General features: G+C 43.2%; 2 non-coding genes across 2 annotated transcripts; one reads left to right on the forward strand and one right to left on the reverse strand.

Annotated features, from left to right (window-relative positions):
* Nucleotides 1-1,549: 1,549 nt before the first annotated feature.
* TRNAQ-CUG lies at nucleotides 1,550-1,621 on the forward strand. Its single transcript has one exon. It is a non-coding gene; the product is annotated as a tRNA-Gln (tRNA).
* Nucleotides 1,622-2,034: 413 nt separating this feature from the next.
* On the reverse strand, nucleotides 2,035-2,145 carry TRNAL-CAA. Its single transcript has 2 exons — nucleotides 2,108-2,145; nucleotides 2,035-2,080 (listed from the first exon to the last, which is right to left on the reverse strand). It is a non-coding gene; the product is annotated as a tRNA-Leu (tRNA).
* Nucleotides 2,146-6,703: the final 4,558 nt, after the last annotated feature.

The following is a 6,703-nucleotide window of genomic DNA, read 5'->3' on the forward strand; positions in this document are numbered from 1 at the left end:
CAGTAATTAATATTTAGACTGACTAAAGTAGTAATTTATACTGAGTATTTTTTCCAGGGATGCTACATATATGATCTCTTTATTATATGTTGTTCTTAATAATTACTAGATAAATAATCATGTTATCTCAATAAAATGAAAATTTAGAGAAATAAGTGACTATGCCCAGCAGTATGACGTCCTCTCTTGGCCATCCACACTCCAGGAAACGTTTGTGGGGCCCTATGGCTACTGGAATGTTGTACCTGGGAGCTAGAACCTGGAAAGGAACCCTCCACTTGGCAAAAAGCCACAATCATGTCCTTTAGACTTGTCAGATTTAGCATATGGAGAGAAGGGAAAAGAAAACCCTCCAAAAAAGTCCGACTCTGGGTCATTTATTCACTCCTTCTTTAATTCATGCATGCATTCATTGATTGATCCTTTAATCTATGTGTTCATGCAGCAAGCGGAGAAAGAAATGGCAACCCATTCCAGTATTCTTGCCTAGAGAATCCTGTGGATGGAGGAGCCTGGTGGGCTGCTGTCCATAGGGTCACACAGAATTGGACACGACTGAAGCGCTTAGCACGCATGCATGCATTGGAGAAGGAAATGGCAACCCACTCCAGTATTCTTGCCTAGAGAATCCCAGGGACAGAGGAACCTGGTGGGCTGCCATCTATAGGGTCACACAGAGTCGGACACGACTGAAGTGACTTAGCAACAGCAGCAGCAGCATGCAACAAGCCATAGATTAAGTTTCTATTAATACTATGTACCAGAACCATCCGGTGTCAAAGAGAAATGAGAACCTGTTCTGTACTTAAGGAATCTCGAAGCGAAAGGACAAATTTTAAAATGGCAAACCCATAATTACACCTAAGCAGGAAGCACCAAGAAACTGAGGTTGCTCTGGAGGCATCTGCAGGTATCCTAGAACGAAAAGTGAAGCTGTGGGGAAAAAACACATATACGTTAATTTTTCTTTTTTCCCTTTTGAAGGCAAGATGGAAATCGAGTTTGCTTTTGCATGTGTTGGAAATAACGGCAAAATCAAAACCGCCAGAGGTAACCATTTTCTCAGATCAAGATCCTGCCCTTCCCCAGACATCAAGGGAAAGAAATATGGGAAGAAGGCTCAGGGGAAACAACCAGCAACCTCCCACAACCTCCCACCCTTGAGTTTGGCTTCTCTATCGTCCTTCACCTTAAAAGTGCAGAGATTTTCCATCCCTCTTTAAAAAAAACAAAAAAGCCCCCGTAAATTAAAAAAGAAGAAAAAATCAATTAGGAAGAAGAGCAGAGCTTTCGGTTAAAGCGGCACGTTTCATTTTAAATTGTTTTTTATACATCTTTGTTGGTTAAAAAAAAAAATAAGTAAATAAAAAGCACAAAGATAGAATAATTTTAAATGAAGTGCAGTCTATAAAAATTTTGGATCACTCTGCTGTGTACCTGAAACCAACATTATAAATCAACTATACCTCAATTGGGGGGGGGGGGGGGGGGGAAAGAGCACAAAGAAAGAGATATCAGATGGACAGTGTATCAAGTCAACAGTAAGAGTGGTTCCATGGTGTAATGGTTAGCACTCTGGACTCTGAATCCAGCGATCCGAGTTCAAATCTCGGTGGAACCTTCTTTCTTTTTCACATTCCAATCCCTTAACAGAGTGAACCAAGCTACTTTCAGTTTTTGCACTTTTAATTTTTGATAGGTTCGTTCGGCCAGTGAGAAAGGGCGTGAGAGTACGATCTCAATAGCCGGCGAGCTCAGGACAGTTTGTAATCACCGAGTCTGTGTACATGTCTTTCGTTCCCATCAGGTTCTTTTTCCTCCCAGGACGCCCCTAGGTTAATGAGCATTCGGTGAAAAGCGCCTTTGATGACAAATCAGAGCACAGAGGAAAACAGGATCCATGATAAGTAGCAACGGAAAAGAAAGGGGTCGGACCTCATTAGGCGTCCGTCGTTAGGGCTGAAAGGGGGGAAAGTAGAAAGAAGAGAATGCAATGGCTGAGAAAGTGTTCGTGATCAGGAGAGAAAAAAGTTCTGTCAGAAGTGGGATTCGAACCCACGCCCCCATTCGGGGACCAGAAACCTCTATCAGAGGAAGCTTGTTCGCGCTTGAGTCTGGCGCCTTAGACCACTCGGCCATCCTGACAGGTTGATATTTCTGGGTAAACAAATAAAACCTTCAGATTCTCTGGACACGCATTCCTCACGAGCTGTTAAATTTTTTAGTAGTTTAAGGTTTATCCGGAAGAATGGGAATCCTTATAAATTAACTAAACCTTCTTTCTCAGTAGAGTCAGCAACTTTGACTGAACCTCTCAATCCCGGGTATGGTTTGACGTTTCTTCCCTCTCCTTCCCTCTGCCCTCCCCTGTAACCCCAGGATGTTGAAGCTCAAAGATCCTAATGACCCGGAACCGATCCCCGACTGGACAAGCGCGAACTCCCTTTCCTCATTCCCAGAAAGGACACAGAGCGCCGGCTCTATTCCCGAGAAGGTTCCTGGCAAACCAACCGAACTTCCGGGAATTCAACGGGGAAGTAGGGATGGAGCCCGTGTAGACCTGGGGAGAAAACTGGTGAGTTAGTATAGATCAGAAAGGGGCAAGATGAGTGGGTTTTACAGACCTTGAGCATGAAGACTGGATATGGATGTGAGTTTCAGAAAGCAGTAACCAACAACAGGAAGTAGTAACCAAAAAGGAAAAAAAAAAAGTTGATAAAGTGGAATCCATCAAACCTAAAAACTTTTGTTCATAAAGCTCTCTCTTGGCTCCATCTTCATGGTAGCAGCAGTAGTCACGGTTCAGTCACCAACTCTCAGTTCTTTGTCCTCAGCCAATAGCTACACACACTGGAGGTGACAGGCCAGGAGTTGTGGTTGTTTAGTCTCTAAGTCACATCTGACTCTTTGTGACCACATAGACCAGCCCGCCAGCCTCCTCTGTCCATGGGATCTTCCAGGCAAGAATTTGCATCTTGTGCATTGGCAGGCCAGGAGACAGTCACCCATCTAAGTTCGTGTAGCCTCCCTCAAGGGCATCACTCAAGTCGTGCCCCCTGGCAGGGATGCCCCCCCGAGAGGATGAGACTACCCTGGGCCAGTGTGGGGTGGAGGCTCTGAGCACTCAACAAGTAGCCAGCCACATGCTTAGAGGTGAAGTCAATGGTCCCTGGCTGATGCTGGGTCAGAATCCCAAAGCAGCCAAACAGTAGCAAAAGAAGATGGGCTGGGCCAAGAGGTATATGCAGTATAACCAGAGCTTTGTCAATATTGTGCCCACCTTTGGCAAGAAGAAAGGCCCCAAGGCCAACTCTCAAGTCCTTTGTAATCCTAGCTTTCTCTAATAAAGCCACTTAACCCAATCAAAAAATAAAAAAAAACACACCATTAGAAAAGTGAGCACAGAGGAAAGGCTGTGTGAGAACCAGAAGAAGGTGACTGCTTGCAAGCCAAGGAGAGGGACCTTAGGAGAAATTGCCCTTGCTCACACCTTGACCTTGGACTTCCACTCTCCAGAAAATATACTGAAAAAATTAATTTCTGTTGTTTGAACCACACAGGCTGATGTTTTGTTACAGAAGCCAGAGCACACTAATACAAACATCTTCCATGGTAGCTGAAGACCCTTAAGGGTCCAAGACAGAGGATGTCAGTCCTCTGTAGGCCAGGCCCAGCATCATGTAGAATCATTCTGCCATACTCTGTGGGTCGGTCAGAGCATTCTAGGCAAGTCCAGATTCAAGAGAAGAATAGAACTGTACCTCTCAATGATACAATGTCACTATGCATATGCATATGGAGAGGAAAGAAACTGATGGTGACCCTCTTGGAGGTAGCTAACCATCCCTGCCCCCACCTAGCCACAGTGGCCTGTGGGCTTAATAAGGGCAGGAAGCAGAGGGTATTTACCAGTCGTTCAATGAAATCCCCTAAAGTCCTGCTCTTTGAAAAAATGGGTCAGATTAGCTTTCTTCCCCAATGTCTCCAAAGATTTTATCCTCAGGAAATGGAAGACAGTTAAGTTTGGGGAAGCTAATTGCCAACTTAAAAAGAAATCATATTTAGAGAATTCCCTGGTGGTCCAGTGATTAGGACTTGATGTTTTCAATGCCAGGTCTGGGAAACAAGATCCGACAAGCTGCACATCAGGGCATGGCAAAAAAAAAAAATAATAATAATAATAATAAAGGAATCACATTTTTCAGTATCAGCATTACCTGGGTATGCTTTGAATTCTCCTATCCTATATCTTGTCTTAGATTGCTCTTTAATCTAGGACCCTTCACACTGGTTGTTAAAAGCCATAACTTAACACTAGGGAATGTTGTTAAAAGAACTAAATGACAGCAATACTGGTATTTGATTTTTTATTTTTTTAATTGTCTAGCAGATACCTGGGACAGCTAGAGAGGACACATATTGTAACGGTTAGAACTTACTCTCTGGAGCTGGTCTACCCAGATTCCAGTCCTGGCTTTATCATTCACTGACTCTGTGACCTTAGACAATTTAGTTAACAATTTCCCCAGCAATAAAGTGAAGATCATGATACTAGCATCACCTTTCAGGATCTAGAAATATTTTGTGCTTTTATGAACAGAGTGCAATATATAATAACTTCTTAATAGGTACTTATTAAATGAAAAACTCATCTCTCCTTTCCCATCAACCTGGAAGAATAAGAGGAAGAACTGGTACAAATCAATTATTCTTTAAAAATTTCCTGAATTTCCCCCCCCCCCCCCTTCTCAGTCTTCCTTTAGATCCATAGTCGTCCACTCTGAGAGTTGCCCTGTGGGTTCTCTTTTGGTGGGGTTGCTGCGAGATGGTCAGAAAACCACAAAGCCACACCTGTTGAAAAGGAGAACTTATATCTCTTTCCAAAGTGCAAGCAAATCCCTTTTTCTTTTTTTCTAAGTTTTTATTGGAGTATAGTTGCTTTACAATGTCGTGTTAGTTTCTGCTGCTGCTGCTAAGTCACTTCAGTCGTGTTCGACTCTGTGTGACCCCATAGATGGCAGCCCACCAGGCTCCGCCATCCCTGGGATTCTCCAGGCAAGAACACTGGAGTGGGTTGCCATTGCCTTCTCCAATGCATGAAAGTGAAAAGTGAAAGTGAAGTCGCTCAGTCATGTCCGACTCTTAGCAACCCCATGGACTGCAGCCTACCAGGCTCCTCCATCCATGGAATGTGTTAGTTTCTACTGTACAGCAAAGTGAATCAGCTGTACATGTACATATATCCTCTCTTTTTTTGATTTCCTTCCCATTTAGGTCACCACAGAGTATTGAGCAGAGTTCCCTGTGCTATACAGTAGGTTCTCACTAATTATCTATTTTCCACACAGAATCAATGATGTATATATGTCAATCCCAATCTTCCAATTCATCCTCTACCCCCAAATCCCTCTCCTTTATCAAATGTCTTACTCTCCTCTCTTTCAGTTTCCTGCATACTTCACTACTACACACCTCTTTATTGCTCTGTCTTAAGATGCCTCTCTCCTCCTTGCCTGTTTCACCTTCATTTTCCTTAGAAATAACAGGAGAATGGCATTGCGTATCCTGATTCTTTTCTAGCCCACCTGCCCATTCCTCTGTTCCTATCAGCTCTTATTCTACTAATGTCCTCTTGTGTCACTATTGCATTAGTCTCTAGATGGGCCCGCCTAGTTGGTATTGCCTTACTATGACCTGCACAATCAATTTGTCACTCCTGTGTTCGCAAAGCATCAATGGAACCTCCTCCCTCCTCCCAGACACAGAGTCTGTCCTCCACAAGCAATTTTATCACCATTGTTTTGTTTTCATGACTTTATCTAACCAAAATTATCAGTACTGTCCGTCCAAATTTTCTTCCACGTATTCACTCCTAAACATTCCAAATCAGATTCTCTTACAGTTTGCCAATACCATCTCAATAGTTTACTTATTAATGCTCTTACCGACTCAATGGACATGAGTTTGAGTAAACTCCGGGAGTTGGTGATGAACAGGGAGCCCTGGTGTGCTGCAGTCCATGGGGTCGCAAAGAGTCACACACAACTGAGCAACTGAACTGAACTGAACTGAACTACAGGAAGAACTGATGCTTTTGAACTGTGGTGCTGGGGAAGACTCTTGAGAGTCCTTTGGACAGCAAGGAGATCAAACCAGTCAGTCCTAAAGGAAATCAATCCTGAATACTCATTGGAAAGACTGATGATGAAGCTGAAGCTCCAATACTTCGGCCATTTGATTCGAAGAGCTGACTCACTGGAAGAGACCTGATGCTGGGCAAGATTGAGGGCAAGAGAAGGGGGCAACAGAGGATGAGATGATTGAATGGCATCACCGACTCAATGGACATGAATTTGAGCAAACTCCAGGAGATACTGAAGGAAAGGGAAACCAGGTGTGCTGAAGTCCATGGCATTGAACTAAGTCCATGACTTAGCAACTGAACAACTGTGATAACGATAAGAAGTATGCATAGAATGTGACCCTGGAATCATTAAGTTAATTTTTAGTCTAATAATCCAATAAATATTGAAATCCTTTCATTATAATTATATACAGGGCATAACAGCAATCCAGGAGGTCTGGAGAGATGTCTTTGTCCTCACAGAGTTACTGAGGTATCTGATCTCAGTTTCTTTGAAGCATTGTGTAAATAGGTTAGAGAAAAAGAAGTATAAACAGGGAAACTGGTGGAATAGGTCAC

This window comes from Cervus elaphus, chromosome 7 (assembly GCF_910594005.1).
Source record: "Cervus elaphus chromosome 7, mCerEla1.1, whole genome shotgun sequence".
NCBI classification, from domain to species: Eukaryota; Metazoa; Chordata; class Mammalia; order Artiodactyla; family Cervidae; genus Cervus; species Cervus elaphus.